The sequence below is a fragment of the Oryctolagus cuniculus genome, chromosome 7, assembly GCF_964237555.1.
Source record: "Oryctolagus cuniculus chromosome 7, mOryCun1.1, whole genome shotgun sequence".
Taxonomy (NCBI): domain Eukaryota; kingdom Metazoa; phylum Chordata; class Mammalia; order Lagomorpha; family Leporidae; genus Oryctolagus; species Oryctolagus cuniculus.
Window position 1 is genome coordinate 40,886,300 of NC_091438.1, and position 14,941 is coordinate 40,901,240.

Genomic DNA, 14,941 nt, shown 5'->3' on the forward strand with positions numbered 1-14,941 from the left:
AGCATGGTGCACCGGCCACGGCAGACATTGGAGGGTGAACCAATGGCAAAGGAAGACCTTTCTCTCTGTCTCTCTCTCTCTCACTGTCCACTCTGCCTGTCAAAAAAAAAATAATTTATTTGAAAGTCAGAGTTACAGAGAGAGAGAGAAATCTCCCATTTGCTAGTTTACTCTCCAAATGGCCACAACAGCCAGGGCTGGGCCAAGCTGAAACCAGAAGCCAGGATCTTCATCCAGCTCTCTCACGTGGGTGGTAAGAGCTATCTTCTGCTACTTTTCCCAGGCCATTAGCAGGGAGCTGGGTCAGAACATGGGCCGCTGGGACACAAACTGACACCCATTTAGCATGCAGTCATCACAGGCCGCATCTTTACCTGCTATGCCACAACACCAGCCCTGCAAACAGTTTCTAAAAGCTAGGAAAAAAACAATTATTCCCTGGTGCTGTTAGAGGGAACACAAACTGCCGGCACCTTGATTTCAGTGCAATGAGACTCATTCCAAGCCTCTAACCTCCTAAACTCAAAAGCGGATAACTTGATTGTTTCAAGTCATTCAGTGCGTGCCTGCCTCCAGTACAGCTGCAGACTATCTCTCCCTACACTTTACAGCCCTTTTTAAGTCATGAACCCAAATCATGTTTCCTAGGTCAGCATCACATTAAAACACATCAACATATGGGAATATAAACTGGTGCAGCCACTGTAGAAGACAGTATGGAGTTATCTCAGAAATCTGAATATAGACCTACCATATGACCCAGCCATTCCACTACTGGGAATCTACCAAACCCAAAGGAAACCAGCATATGAAAGAGTGATCTATACCTCCATGTTCATTGCAGCTCAATTCACAATAACTAAGATATGGACTCAAACCAGATGTCAATCAACTGTTGACTGGATAAAGAAATTATGGTATGTATACACTATGGAATACTACTCAGCTGTTAAAAAATGAAATCTTGTCTTTTACAACAAAAAGAATCCAACTTGAAACCATTATACTTAGTGAAATAAGTCAGTTTCAAATAAACAGATACCATATATTTTCCCTGATCCAAGATAACTTATAGAGTACCTAAAATGCAATGTATTGGAGTGAAATAGACATTTTGCGATTTGATGATTTTTTTACAGCCCTTGTGTCTTCTGTTGAGGAACATACTATTTGTTGAACTCTTTTACTTAGTATAGGGTTAACCTTACACTCATTAAGTAAACTAAAAGTAGATCTTTGTAGAAATTAACAGTGGGAGAAGGAGGAGAAAGAAGTGTTGGAGCGTGGACAGGAGGGAGTGTAGAGGGGGAAGTATCACTATGTTCCTAAATATGCATATATGAAATACATGAAATGTATAACTTAAGTAAAAATTTTTTAAAAATCAGCACCTTCACATTATTCACAACCTTTCACCCTCTTTTCCCACTTTCTCTAGATGTGCACAATCAGTAATGGCAGGGTAAAGTTAAATCCTGCAGAGATCTATATCAGCCAGGATGCTGTCCTCACCGTGAAGAAGCCCAGTAGCTGGTTCCCAGGCAACATAATCTTTCAACCACCTCAACTGTGGACAACAAGGCTGCTTCCATCTCAACTACAAGCAATTATCCTTCATTTACTCGAACCCTACTGCTTTATCAACAGTATAGATTCGGTTTTGGCAACTGTACCTCAAGGAGTGAGCTTTAGGTCTTAGGCCATTGTGTGCCTCTCCCTGCAATTTTGATGACATCCCACGTGGGAATGAGAGTTGGAATGTAAGCACCTCCTTAAGCAATTTTCAAGTCTGTTAGCTGTTACCAGATGTTCTGCATTTTCGATGAGGTATTGATTTGCAATGTGATTGATGATCACACATAAATCTGCATTGTTGGAGTCAGGGCATTGTGGTGCAGTGGGTTAAGCAAGCCACCACCTGTGAGGCTGGCATCCCATGGGAGTTTCAGTTTGGGTCCAGTCTGTTCCACTTCTAGTCCAGCTCCCTGCTAATGCACCTGGTAAAGCAACAGAGGAGTACTTGAGTGCTTGGCCCCCTGCCACCCACATGGGAGACCCAGATGGAGTTCCAGGCTCCTAGTATCAGCTGTAGCTTGTGGCCATTTGGGGAGTGCACCAGCAGATGGAAGATTCTCTCTCTCTCTGTCTCTCCATCTCTGTCTCTCCCTTCTTTTCTGAAACTCTGTCATTCAAATAAAATTTTAAAATCTTTATTTTTAAAAAGTCTGCATTGTTTTAAACCTGACTCAACACATGTACTACCTCTATAAGAAAAGTATAAAGCTTGCAAACAAGCTCAGTCTTGCAGAATGGCCAGCTCAAGCAACTGACTATTTGTTTCTTGGTTTAAATCCTCAGTTTGACTAGCTAAATAAATGTTACTGTTAACTTTTCAACCAGACTGCACATGAACTATCGCTAGCCCAAACTGAGATGTGTTCTAAGTGTAGTATATTTGATTTTTAAAAATTAAAACATGTAAAATGTCTCATTAATATTTTTAAAATATTGATTGCAAAAAAAGATCATGTCTGAGATATGTGACATTAAATATATTTTTAAAAGTAATTGTTCCTGATCCTTTGCACTTTATAACACTATTGAGAAAATTTCAGATGTATACATGATGCATGCATTATATTTCTACTTGATAAAGCTATTCTAGACCCATTCTAACTTTTTAAAAGATTTATTTATAAAAAAACTCCCAAAGTGGCAGAGGGGTTGACGGGAGGCACACAGTGAGCGCCGCTCCCCATGCTCGTTCCCAGATCGACACTAACTCCGGCACCACGTTGGCATACCACAAAAGCTGCAATCTGTTTGATGATGATGTCAACGCGGAAGACAGGGGTGCCCGGCTGGCCCCACGGAGGGATGGCCATGGCCTCTCCGACCAGCCCAAGGTACCTATGGATTGGCAGCAATACCTAAAGTAGGAGGTGCCACGCAGGGCCAAGGCCACAGCTGCCAGCACCACTAGGTCCCTGTCCCTCGGGTACAAATCCGAAAAAGTCGGGGTCGCCTCCTCGGAGGAACTCATCTACCAGTGAGGAGTCTTAGAAGGCACAGAGAAGATGGCGGACAAGATGGATCAAGATTTGAAGACCAACCAGAAGCACATCAACTGCATTAAGAGCCTGTTAGGGAGCCTCTTCGGTTACTTCAAATCCAAACCAGCAGACACCCCCTGGACAGAATGGCACCGTCACCACCTCCCAGCCCAACAGCAGATTGAAAGAAGCCATAACACTAGGCTGTCGGAAGGACACACTGAGGAGCAAGATGACATTGTTGACTGGCTGACAACCAAAGTGGACAAATTAGACATCAACATAAAAAACACTGGAAAAAAAAAAAAAAGTTCGACATCTCAAAAGACAAAACAATTTCCACTCCATGCTCCATAGCACAGACTTGTGGGAATTAGTCATGATACTTCAGGCCCAAACTTCTCTGTCCATTGCCCATTGTATCTAACAGCCACTACCAATCAGTTCTCATCAACCAACTGCCTTCCATCCACAAATGGGATTAGTGAGTCCATGGACTTGAAGCCAAGTGAAGTATTTTATGTAACTTGCCTGTCTTTTGTTGGATTGATGAAGCCAATCACCACCTGCACACACACACGCTACACTGTTTTTTATTTTTTATCCTAAGTACACACAAAGAGAATGGCCTCACTTTTCTAGAAGTATATCCCTGAGGCCTATTTTAGAGGGCCTCCAGTGTCTCATCTTTTTGTTCAGACCCTCTGGTTCAAAGGCCTGGGCCGTGGGACTGTTGCTAAGCTGCACAGGGACCAGCTGCTGCCTCTTGCTGGGTCTCCCCCGGTCCACACGCCCACAAACTGGTCGCTGATGCCACTTTATAAAGCAAAGCTGCTTGCACTTCCACCGAGAGAGAAGGAAGACCGGATGACTATCATGAGAGAAAAGACACCCTGCCCTCGAGACGAGACACAGCTCGTGGGCACATGCAGAGGTGCCAGGCTCGGGCGCCACGGACCTTGATACCACAGCTGAGACACTGAACTCCTCATTCTTGCCCCATGGGCTCTGTGAGACAGATTTCGCTTTCCACAGTTGCGCTGGAAACAAACTGTGCCTTTCACGAACAACAAAAAGAAGAAAAAGGCTTCTTTAAAAAAAAAAAAAGACTTATTTGTTTATTTGCAAGTTAGAGTTACACAGAGAGAGGAGAGGCAGACAGAGAGGAGAGAGAGAGAGAGTGAGAGAGGGAGAGGGAAAGGGAGAGGGAGAGAGAGAGAGAGAGGTCTTCCATCCAATGGTTCACTCCCCAATCCGCCACAATGGCCGGAGCTGCGCCAATCTGAAGCCAGGAGCCAGGAGTTTCTTCCGGGTCTCTCACGTGGGTGCAGGGGCCCAAGGACTTGGGCCATCTTCTACTGTTTTCCCAGGCCATAGCAGAGAGCTAGATCGGAAGTGGAGCAGCCAGGACTGGAACTGGCACCCATATGGGATGCTGGAACTACAGGTGGCGGCTTTACCAGTTATGCCACAGCACCGGCCCTGAAAATGGCTTTTCTAACATTAGGTTGGAATATGTTAAAATATGCTAGAAACTTTAAAAACAACTGCATTCTCCTTGGAAGGAAATTTTCTAACATGAATTTGTGACCTAACGGCAGTGGAGTTGCTTTGTGAATGTTTTTTCATTCTGTAGGCATTCTGAATTTAACTTAGGTTGCAAGGAGGAAAAAAAATCAGTGCATTTTAATCTCTCTAATTGCCTCTTATGAACATGTAGTTTTTAAGAGTACACTACACCAATTGACTTAAAATCGTCACACTTTGCCCATATAGGCCTTTTCTGCAGAATGATGTGAAGCATCCTCACCTTGATGAATAACATGTCTTGTGTATGCAGTGATGAGCCAGTCATTAAAACCACTTGTGATGTGGAGGTAGGAGTGGGGTGTAGGGGAGCTCTTGCTCAGAATCTGGATCAGAACAGCTTGTATCCACCATGCTTTCATCCAACAATGACCACAATTCATACAATAAAATGTGAAGTTGTTTTTTAATCAGGAAAAAAAGATTTATTTATTTATTTTGAAAGTCAGAGATACAGAGAGAGGGAGAGAGAGAGAATCTTCCATCCTCCGGTTCACTTCCTAGATGGCCACAATAGCCAGCACTGGGCCAGGCCAAAGCCAGGAGCAAGGAGCAAGGAGCCAGGAGCTTCTTCTAGGTCTTCCATATGGGGGTGGCAGGACCCCCAAACACTTGAGCGATCTTCCACTGCTTTTTGCAGGCTAATAGCAGGGTGCTGGATCAGAAGTAGAGCAACCAGGACACAAACCAGTGCCCATATGGGATGCTGGCATTGCAAACATCCTCTTTACCTGCTACACTACAACACTGGCACCCTTCTAACTTCTAAACTTAGAATTAATCATATGGAGCTAAGCCTCATCAAACTCTCACCTGATGCACTAACGCCTTGCTTCACTTCCTGGTAGCTATTGTCCACCCAGTGCCTGAGATTTAAACACTGCCAACCCTTCAATAAACTCTGCAGTGACAAGAACAGGAAATCTAATTGTGGACAGCAATGCTGCTTCCAGGAAATTATACTTGACTTACTCAAACCCTACTGCTCTATCAATAGTGTAGCCTTACAATTTTAGCAACTTTGTTCTGTTTTATCAGTCCCACTTGACTTTCACTAAGTGTTTTCAGGAGGGAAAAAAAGCAAGCAATGTGATTTGCTCATTTACTATTACACTGTGGTCCTCCCCCACAGCCTTGTTTAAAGCTTTTAAGTTTATAATTTAAAAATTTTTTTTTTGTTTTTTTTTTTTATCTTTTATTTAATGAATATAAATTTCCAAAGTACGACTCATGGGTTACAATGGCTTTCCCCCCCATACCGTCCCTCCCACCCACAACCCTCCCCTTTCCCACTCCCTCTCCCCTTCCATTCACATCAAGATTCATTTTCGATTATCTTAATATACAGAAGATCAGTTTAGCATACATTAAGTAAAGATTTCAACAGTTTGTTCCCACACAGAAACATAAAGTGAAAAATAATAGATGATTTTTTTTAAATCATGATGAAATCAGATCAGACCTATTGTCATGTTTAATCCCAGTGAGAGTCAAGTTGGGAATTGATAATTTCTTTTTTTTTTTTTTTTTAACAGAAGATCAGTTTAGTGTACATTAAGTAAAGATTTCAATCGTTTGCACCCCCATAGAAACACAAAGTGAAATATACTGTTTGAGTACTCGTTATAGCATTAAAAAATATTTTATCAGGACAGGCCTTCAGCCACCATTAAGATGCCACTTGGTTGCCCACAAACCTATCTAGAGTGTCTGGTTGAAGTCCCAGCTCCATTACTGACCCAGCTTCCTGGCAACATGACCAGGATAGTAGTGGTTTAAGTTTGAGTCCCTGTCACTTACGTGGAGTTCCAGACTCCTATCTTAAAGCTGACCCAGCCGCAGCCATTGTAAGCATTTGGAGGGTTAACCAGTGTGTGGAAGATCTCTCTGTATCTCTCTCTCTCTCTCTCTCTCTCATTCTCTCTGTCTGCCTTTCAAATAAAAGTGAAAAAATTAAAGTTTTTTAAAGATTTATTCTAGGTTTTTCTTTTGACAGGCAGAGTTAGACAGTGAGAGAGAGAAACAGAGACAAAGGTCTTCCTTACATTGGTTGGCCGCCACCAAATGGCCGCCACGGCCGGCACGCTGCACCACTCTGAAGCCAGGAGCCAGGTGCTTCCTCCTGGTGTCCCATGCAGGTGCAGGGCCCAAGCACTTGGGTCATCCTCCACTGTCTTCTCTGGGCCATGGCAGAGAGCTGGACTGGAAGAGGAGCAACTAGGACAGAATTTGGCGCCTCAACCGGGACTAGAACCCAGGGTGCCAGCACCGCAGAGGATTAACCTACTGAGCCACAGCACCAGCAATTTATTCTAGTTTTATTTGAAAGGCAGAATGACAGAGAAAGAGGGACAAAAAGAAAGAGATCTGTCCATTTGTCCACTCCCATTTGTTCACAGCCAGGGCTAGGCCAGGCCAAATCCAGGAGCCAGGAACTGCACCCTGGTCTCGCATATGGGTTAGCAGGGTCCAAAGTACTTCAACCATCATCTGCTCCTTTCCCAGGAGCACTGACAAGGAACTGGATTGTAAGTGAAGCTGCCAGAACTCAAACTAACACTACAATACAGAATGCCAGTGTTGTAAGTAGTGGGTTAACCAGCTGCACCACAACACTGGCCCTATTAATATATTTTTTTAAAAAAAGCAACAGGCAGGGCCAGCAATGTGGCACAGCAGGCCTCCAATGCCAGCATTCCATATAGGCGCTGATTGAAGTCCTGACTGCTCCATTTCCAATCCAGCTCCCTAGCTCCCTGCTAATGTTCCTGGGAAAGCAATGGAAGATGGCCCAAACACTGGGGTCCCTGTCACCTAGGTGGGAGACTTGGAAGAAGCTCCTGGCTTTTGGCTTGGACCTGGACCAACCCTGGCCATTGTGGCCATTTAGGGAGTGAACCAGCAGATGGAAGATCTCTCTCTCTCTCTCTCTCTCTGTCTCTCTCTGTCTCTCCCTCTCTGTAACTCTGCCTTTCAAATAAATAATTTCTTTTTCAAAAAAGGCATCCTAGACATTTTTGAGAAAAAACATTTTATCAAACATAGCTGCATATGTTATCTTTTAAATGTTTAATATGTGCAGATCAAAGTATTGAAAGAGAAGCCTCCAAAATGTTAACAGTGTTTTCTGTTGGTAAAAATATAAACAGGAGATTTTTGTTGTTTCATCATTTCATGTTTTCCACAATGTCTGCAATTTACATATACTGCTTTTATAATCAAAGGGAGGAAAAGAAGCTTCCATCTATCACCAGTCAAGCCTGATAATGTACAGCAAGTAAAATCTGTTTCCCATAGCCATGAGAGGAGAAAGAATGAGTTTCCTGTAGGTTTTTACTTTCCTAATCCAACCACCAAATGGAACAAGTCAAACTGCTTGCTGAGGGGTAGACGTTCAGCACAGTTGTTAAGATACTGCTTGAGATGCCCATATCCGTGTCAAAGTGCCTGGGTTTGAATCACAGCCCCACTTCTAATCTAGCTTCCTGCTAACATGCACCCTGGGAAGCAGAAGGTAATGGCTCAAGTACTTGGGTCTCTACCTCCCCCGTGGGAGACCTAGGAATGGCACTGTGGCACAGCAATTAAGCAATTGCCTGTGACACAGGCATTCCATATAAGTGCTACTTTCAAGTCCCAGATGCTCCACTTCCAATTCAGCTCCCTGCTAATGCACCAGGGACGGCAGATGATGGCCCAAGAACTTGGGCCCCTAACACTCACACGGGACACTGGGGTGCAATTCTAGGCTCCTGGTTTCAGTCTGGTCTGGGCTTGGCCATTGCAGTCATTTCAAGAGTGACCCAGTAGATAGAAGATCTCTTCCCCTTCCCCCTCCCCCCGCCACCTTATTTCTCCCTCTCTGTAAACTCTGCCTTGCAAATAACATGCATCTCTAAAAAAGAAGAAAACTAACCCAGAAAATTCCATCTTGGGTAGCACTGTTCTCTTTCTTGCTTCTCCTTCCACTATACAGTCAGCCTCCTTTTCTAACAACTCCTTTCTGCGATGATGCTGTTATATGACTCACTGGGGATGAATCAGAGGAAGATATGGAGTGGAACCCTCAGGGAATTCCCAATACGAAGGTCAAACAAGAGTTAACTGCAGTTACGAAAAAAGCTGGGGGTGACCTCAACTGTCAGCTAGTCCAGTCCTTTCATTTCACAAGTGAAAATGAAATACATAGAGGGAAACTGTTTAGTGATTATCTGAATTCCATCCCTGAATCTCAGAGAAATTTTTCTGACATGAGTGACAAAAGGGAAAAGAAATACCAGTAAAAATTGAAGCCACAGTAGAGAAGGTGGTGTTGCAAAGAATTAGGCAGGTGGATGAGGAGTGTGTGCCTTGCTCCAGGCACCTGCATCTATCAGAGAAGACAAGTCAGAATCAAAAGCTGGAAAGATGGAAGAAATTGAGCACAAAGTGCCACCTAAATTGGGACTTCACACCGTAGTGTCATGATATGCTGGGTTACTGTATGGCTTCCCAAGATGAAATACAATCAAATGAAACAGGGCCCCCAAACTAAAGACACGAGAGCCTCTTCTTAAGCTTCTTCATCTTCTCTTAAGAGTTGATCTCTTTCCAAAAGTTGCTTGTATTTTAATACCAGAAGCAAGCAAGAAACTATTCCAACAGAGAAATTCTATCCATTAATACTAACTCAATACCTAAAGAATTTATATATTTAATTTCATAAAATAAACTCAAGGCTCAAAGAAAAATGTACGGGTATCTCTGGCAGATTTTGGCATAAAAGCAAACATCTATATCTAATACTTTTCCATGTCGTCAGTGACAAGATGGCTAGGTTTAACTCAGTGACGTGTAGACAATTAATGTGTAACTGTGGGAGGGGGGAAGTCAGAGCTATGGAAAAATGATGGGGAAAAGGAGAGCAAGAAGGCCCAAAGAATTAAGGAAGACAGAAGCTTCACATTAACTCACCACTCCATAGAACAAGTATTTCTTGGGGCTGGCACTGTGGCACAGCAGGTTAACATCCTGGCCTGAAGTGCCGGCATCCTGTATGGGTGCCAGTTTTAGTCTTGGCTGCTCCTCTTCCAATCCAGCTCTCTGCTATGGCCTGGGAAAGCAGTAGAAGATGGCCCAAGTCCTTGGGTCCCTGCACCCACGTGGGAGACCCAGAAGAAGCTCCTGGCTCCTGGCTTCAGATCAGTGCAGCTCCAGCCATTGCGGACCTCTCTCTCTTGCTCTCGCCCTCTCTGTAACTCTGACTTGCAAATAAATAAATAAGCCTAAAAAAACCAAGTATCTCTTGAGCATTGATTATATGTTAGGTACTGTGAACACAGTGGTGCTTAGGACATCATTTATGCAAACAAGGCGCTTGCTAGTGAGGTAGATATACAATCTAAACCTGAAGATATAATACAGCATAACTAACTACTAAATTAGGGGCAAACAAGACTGAGGAAAGCTCCCTAACAGAGCCTGGAGTGTGAGAGGTCAGGAGAGGCTTCCCAGCGTGAAGGTGACCAGAAGACAAGGCAAATGCCACAGCAGGAAGGCACTGTGAACCAACACCTTCTCACTCTTGGCTAATGTCTTTTCCACTTTCAAAAGAGGAGGATAAAAGAAACTCAGGTTGAGACAGACTGGGGCCAGGACTATAATCACAAACCTAAGTACATGCAACTATGAGAACACAGGAGAAAGAACTTAACTCAGAAAGTGGCAGAGGTATGTTTAGGCCAAGTAATGGAGGTTGAGAAAAAATAGTGGCCATGAGTGAGCCTTTGGCATAGTGGTCAAGACACTGGTTTTGATGCCTGTATTCCATATCAGAATGCCTGGGTTCGAGTTACAGCTCCCTCCCAATTCCAGCTCCCTTCTGATGCACACTCTGGTAGGAAGCAAGTGATGGCCCAAGTACTTTATTCCCTGCAACCCTTGTGGGAGACCTGCACTGTGTTCCCCACTACCACCTTTGGCCTCTCTCTGCCTTTCATATGAATATATATATATATATATTTTAAATAACTAATAACCCATCTTCAAAAAATTCTTTATAACAAAATTGGTCAGAGGGCTGGAGGAGGACACATTGACGGTATAGTCACAGCTGACGAGTTACTTCAGCTGAGACAGAACCCACACCTGGAGTCCATGGCCCAACTCCTCCCCTGCCATAAACTAGTCGGTATCTACAGAGTCAACTGTCATTCTAGGAGGCCCAAGAATTTCCTCCCCAATAATTTCTTTGATGTTTCCATCTGGTTTCCTTCTCCCTGAAACATGGCAGAAAAACACGTGTTCTCTTTTTTTCAGTCACAACTTTGATAATCCTTTATTCATAAAGAAAAAACACACACACAAAAATTTAAATGCATAAAGGTGAAAACAGACAAAATTAATTTTAAAAGCATGGTTATAAAACATAACACTACCAAAGGAAAAACAGCATTCATAATTTGAAAACAGGGGCCGGCGCCGCGGCTCACTAGGCTAATCCTCCGCCTTGCGGCGCCAGCACACCGGGTTCTAGTCCCAGTCGGGGCGCCGGATTCTGTCCCAGTTGCCCCTCTTCCAGGCCAGCTCTCTGCTGTGGCCCGGGAGGGCAGTGGAGGATGGCCCAAGTGCTTGAGCCCTGCACCTGCATGGGAGACCAGGAGAAGCACCTGGCTCCTGCCATCAGATCAGTGTGGTGCGCCGGCCGCAGCGCGCCAGCCGCAGCGCGCTGGCCGCGGCGGCCATTGGAGGGTGAACCAACGGCAAAGGAAGACCTTTCTCTCTGTCCTTCTCTCTCACTGTCCACTCTGCCTGCCAAAAAAAAAAAAAAATTGAAAACAACAAAGTTTTATTTATAAGTATATATAGAGAAAACAATTAGAATAAAATATCAACATTTCTTTGTCTTCATAGGAAAAGTATTTTTATCAGTATAAACTTAAAACAATTTATTCTAATTGACCTAGTCAGGCAACTTTTCCAAAAATACTTGTTGCATGAAGTCAACTCTGAGTGAAATGAAAATTATTCCTGTCATTACCTACAGTAGTTTCTCCAATGCTGCATAAAGGTAGAGCTGTGCCAAACTTTTCTCAAACTTGGTAAATTCACAGACTTTTCACCAGCAACAGTACTGGTGCTATTGAAGTGAAAAGTGCATTTATCATTTTGACATACATATGGGATTTCTCTTTCAAGTGGATTCTCTTGAGACCAAGAAAGAGGACAGCATGCCAGCTGAAGATTTGCCCACACTCACTGCATCTCCCCTAGGGACAATGATTCCTAGGGACAGTCATGCCTTAGGGGAAGTCTCTGACACACTCTTCTTGGTGAGGTGATGTCTTTATCTTTCATTGCCTTCCTGTTGCTGAACTTTTTCTGGCTTGGAGGCTGTACTGTATCTACTATAACATTTCATACCCTAGAAATTTTCTGCCAGCCAAACCTGAGTTTGAAAAAAAAAATCCCTAAAATACACATTATTACTATAAGAATCCAACATTTTTCACCTAAGAATTCAAACAAAGAAAACCAAAATGAGGAATGGCCAGTCATCACTACACATTTTCGACGGTAGCTTTCACCTATTGTGTCACTAACTACAATTTTCTTCTTTTTCCAGAGAGAAAGAAAAGCGTATTTTTTTGCTTTAAAGGACATAATCAGATTCTGAAAGTCTTTGAAAATACAACCAAGGCTATTGATTTCTAAAATCAGACAGATGTAAGATTTGAACATGAGATACTATTAACCTCTTCTATATCCACTTCAACTGGTGCTTCTTTTTAAGGTTGATTATTTATTTTTATTTGAAAAGCATGGTTGCAGAGAGAAAGGAAAAGCCACAGAGAGAGCAATCTTCTACCCATTGGTTCATTACCCAAATGGCCACAACAGCCAGAGATGGACCAGGCTGAAGCCAGGAGCCAGAACTCCATCTCAGTTTCTTACAGGGGTGTCAGAGGCCCAATCACTTGGGCCACCTTCCATTGCTTTCCCAGGCACATTGGCAGGGAGCTGGATCAGAAATGGAGCAGCCAAGAACCAAAGCAACACTCACAGGGGATACCAAAGTTGTAGCTGGCAGGTTAACTTGCTGTGCCACAGTGCCTGCCCACGATTTGTAGTTTTTTAAGACTTCTGATGTCTCTTATTCTGTTTTGTTCCAAGCAAAGTTAAATGACTCAGTTAAAGTTTCCATAGTATGATTCAAACTAAAAATCTCCTTATATTTAGGATGTCAATTTAATAAGCCACAATCATATTTGGTTGTTTATCTGGACTTTAAGATGGAAGTGTTTAAAACCAAGTAAAAGAAGCTTAAATAGTTCTTTTAGGATTTATTTACTTGAAAGAGTTGGGGGGGGGTGAGGGGGAGAGGTCTTCCATCCGATGGTCCACTCCCAGTTGGCAGCAACGGCCAGAGCTGTGCCCATCCGAAGCCAGGAGCAAGGAGGTACTTCCGGGTCTCCCATGCGGGTGGGATGCAGTGTCCCAAGAGACATCTTCACCTCTAGGACAAACACCTGCCCCTGCCGTGTGTTTAGACAGGGTTTTGAAGATGCACCCCTGGGAATTCCACTCCTCCCAGTCTCTCTCACACCCTTTAAAACCCAATGAGCAGAAAAAGGCTTACAAAGGGGCATTTCAGATGGAAGGAACAGAATGGGCCAAGTCGCAGAAATGGGGAAGCAGCAGGAATGTTGGGACTTTTGTGAGTAAACAGCATTCAGCTGGGCTTCCTGACCCAGTCTCTCCCTGCTCCTAATTCATCAGCTCCACGGACTTTCCAAAGACCTTCCTGGCTTCCTCTTGGTTGAAAATCATTGCCCACCCTGCTCTGCCATTCCAGGCCCTCTGCCCCTGGCTCATCTTTCTCTGAACCCGGTTTCCCATTGTTCCCTGCCCTGGCCTCACTGGTGGTGTGACTGGCTCACTGCTCTGTCATGAGCCCCCTCCACTCTTAGGTCCAGGCTGTTTCTCTAACATTGCACCTGCTTCAGGAAGCCCTGCTTGACTGTTCCAGCCTGTGTGGCCTCCTGGATTCACAATGGCTGGAGCATCCCATCAGAACCTCCTCCTGGGCTCTTCCAGAACACCCTGGTGATACTGTTGGCCCAAGGGAAGCTCCAGGCCCCACCTGCACAGGGTGCTCCCTGAAGGAGGCAGCATTTCACTCCTTTTCCCTGCCGTCTCCCTCTGCTCTCTGTCGCCCACCGATGCCTTGTGAAATTGGTCCTTGATGGCTTGGGAGCAGCAGACCCCTGTGAAGGTGCCAGGGAGCAGTCCTAGGAGACAAGAGAGGCAGACACAGGACTCACCCAGCAGGGAAGTCACTGCTCTCCACCCCCAACTCCAACAAGAGAACACCACAAATGCATGCTAGTGGCATATTAGGGGAAAAAGATTTCTGATAAAGAAGAGCTTCCAGGGCCTGGTGCTGTGGGTAGCAGGTAAAGCTGCTGTCTGCAGTGCCAGCATCCCCTATGAGTGTTGTCCCGGCTGCTACACTTCTGATCTAGCTCTCTGCTATGGCCTAGCAAAGCGTGAAAGATGGCCCAAGTCCTTGGGCCCCCGTACCTGCTTGGGAGACCCAGAAGCAGCCCCAGGGTCCTGGCTTCAGATCAGCACAGCTTCAGCCATTACAGCCATTTGGGGAGTGAACCAGTGGATAGAAGACCTCTCTCTCTCTCTCTCTCTCTCTGTCTGTCTTTCTGTAATTCTGCCACCCATGTAGGAGATCTGGATGAAGTTCCTGGCTTGTAGTTTCAGCCTGGCCCAGCCCCAGCTGTTGTAGGTTATTTGGGGAATGAACCAGAAGGTGACATAGTGGGCAAAGCCACCACCTTATTCTGGCACCCATTTGGGCGCGTTTGGGTCCCAGCTGCTCTCTACTTCCAACTCAGCTTCCTGCTAACGGCCTGGGAAAAGCAGCATAAGATGGCCTGCGTACTTGGGTCCCTGTCACACACATGGGAGACCCAGACGAAGTTCCTGGCTCCTTGCCTCCACTTAGCTCAGCCCTGGCTATTGCGACCATCTGGTGAATGAACCAATGGATGGAAGCGCTCTCTCACACTCACTCTCACTCTGTGTGTCTCCTTCTCTCTAACTTTAACTATCAAATTAATAAATCTATTTTAAAAAGAAAAATAACATAATAATGTATTCAGGAATTGCAAACTTTGTATTTCCAAATCTAGTGAGTAAGGATGTTATGGAATATGAGAATGTTGAGGCAAACAGAAGTGTGATGGGGTGGGGAGAGATGTTTGGAATTCTAAGATAAGGAATTCTCAACTGAAGGGTTTTAAGAAAGA

At 44.4% G+C, this 14,941-nt stretch overlaps 1 long non-coding RNA gene across 1 annotated transcript in view; it reads left to right on the plus strand.

Moving 5' to 3' along the window:
* LOC138850393 (uncharacterized) overlaps positions 1-2,568 on the plus strand; it is a 35,458-nt gene extending 32,890 nt beyond the window's left edge. The window contains exons 2-3 of the long non-coding RNA XR_011390108.1: positions 649-917; positions 1,439-2,568. This is a non-coding gene — a long non-coding RNA (uncharacterized lncRNA). The remainder of the gene's footprint in view (positions 1-648; positions 918-1,438) is intronic.
* Positions 2,569-14,941: the final 12,373 nt, after the last annotated feature.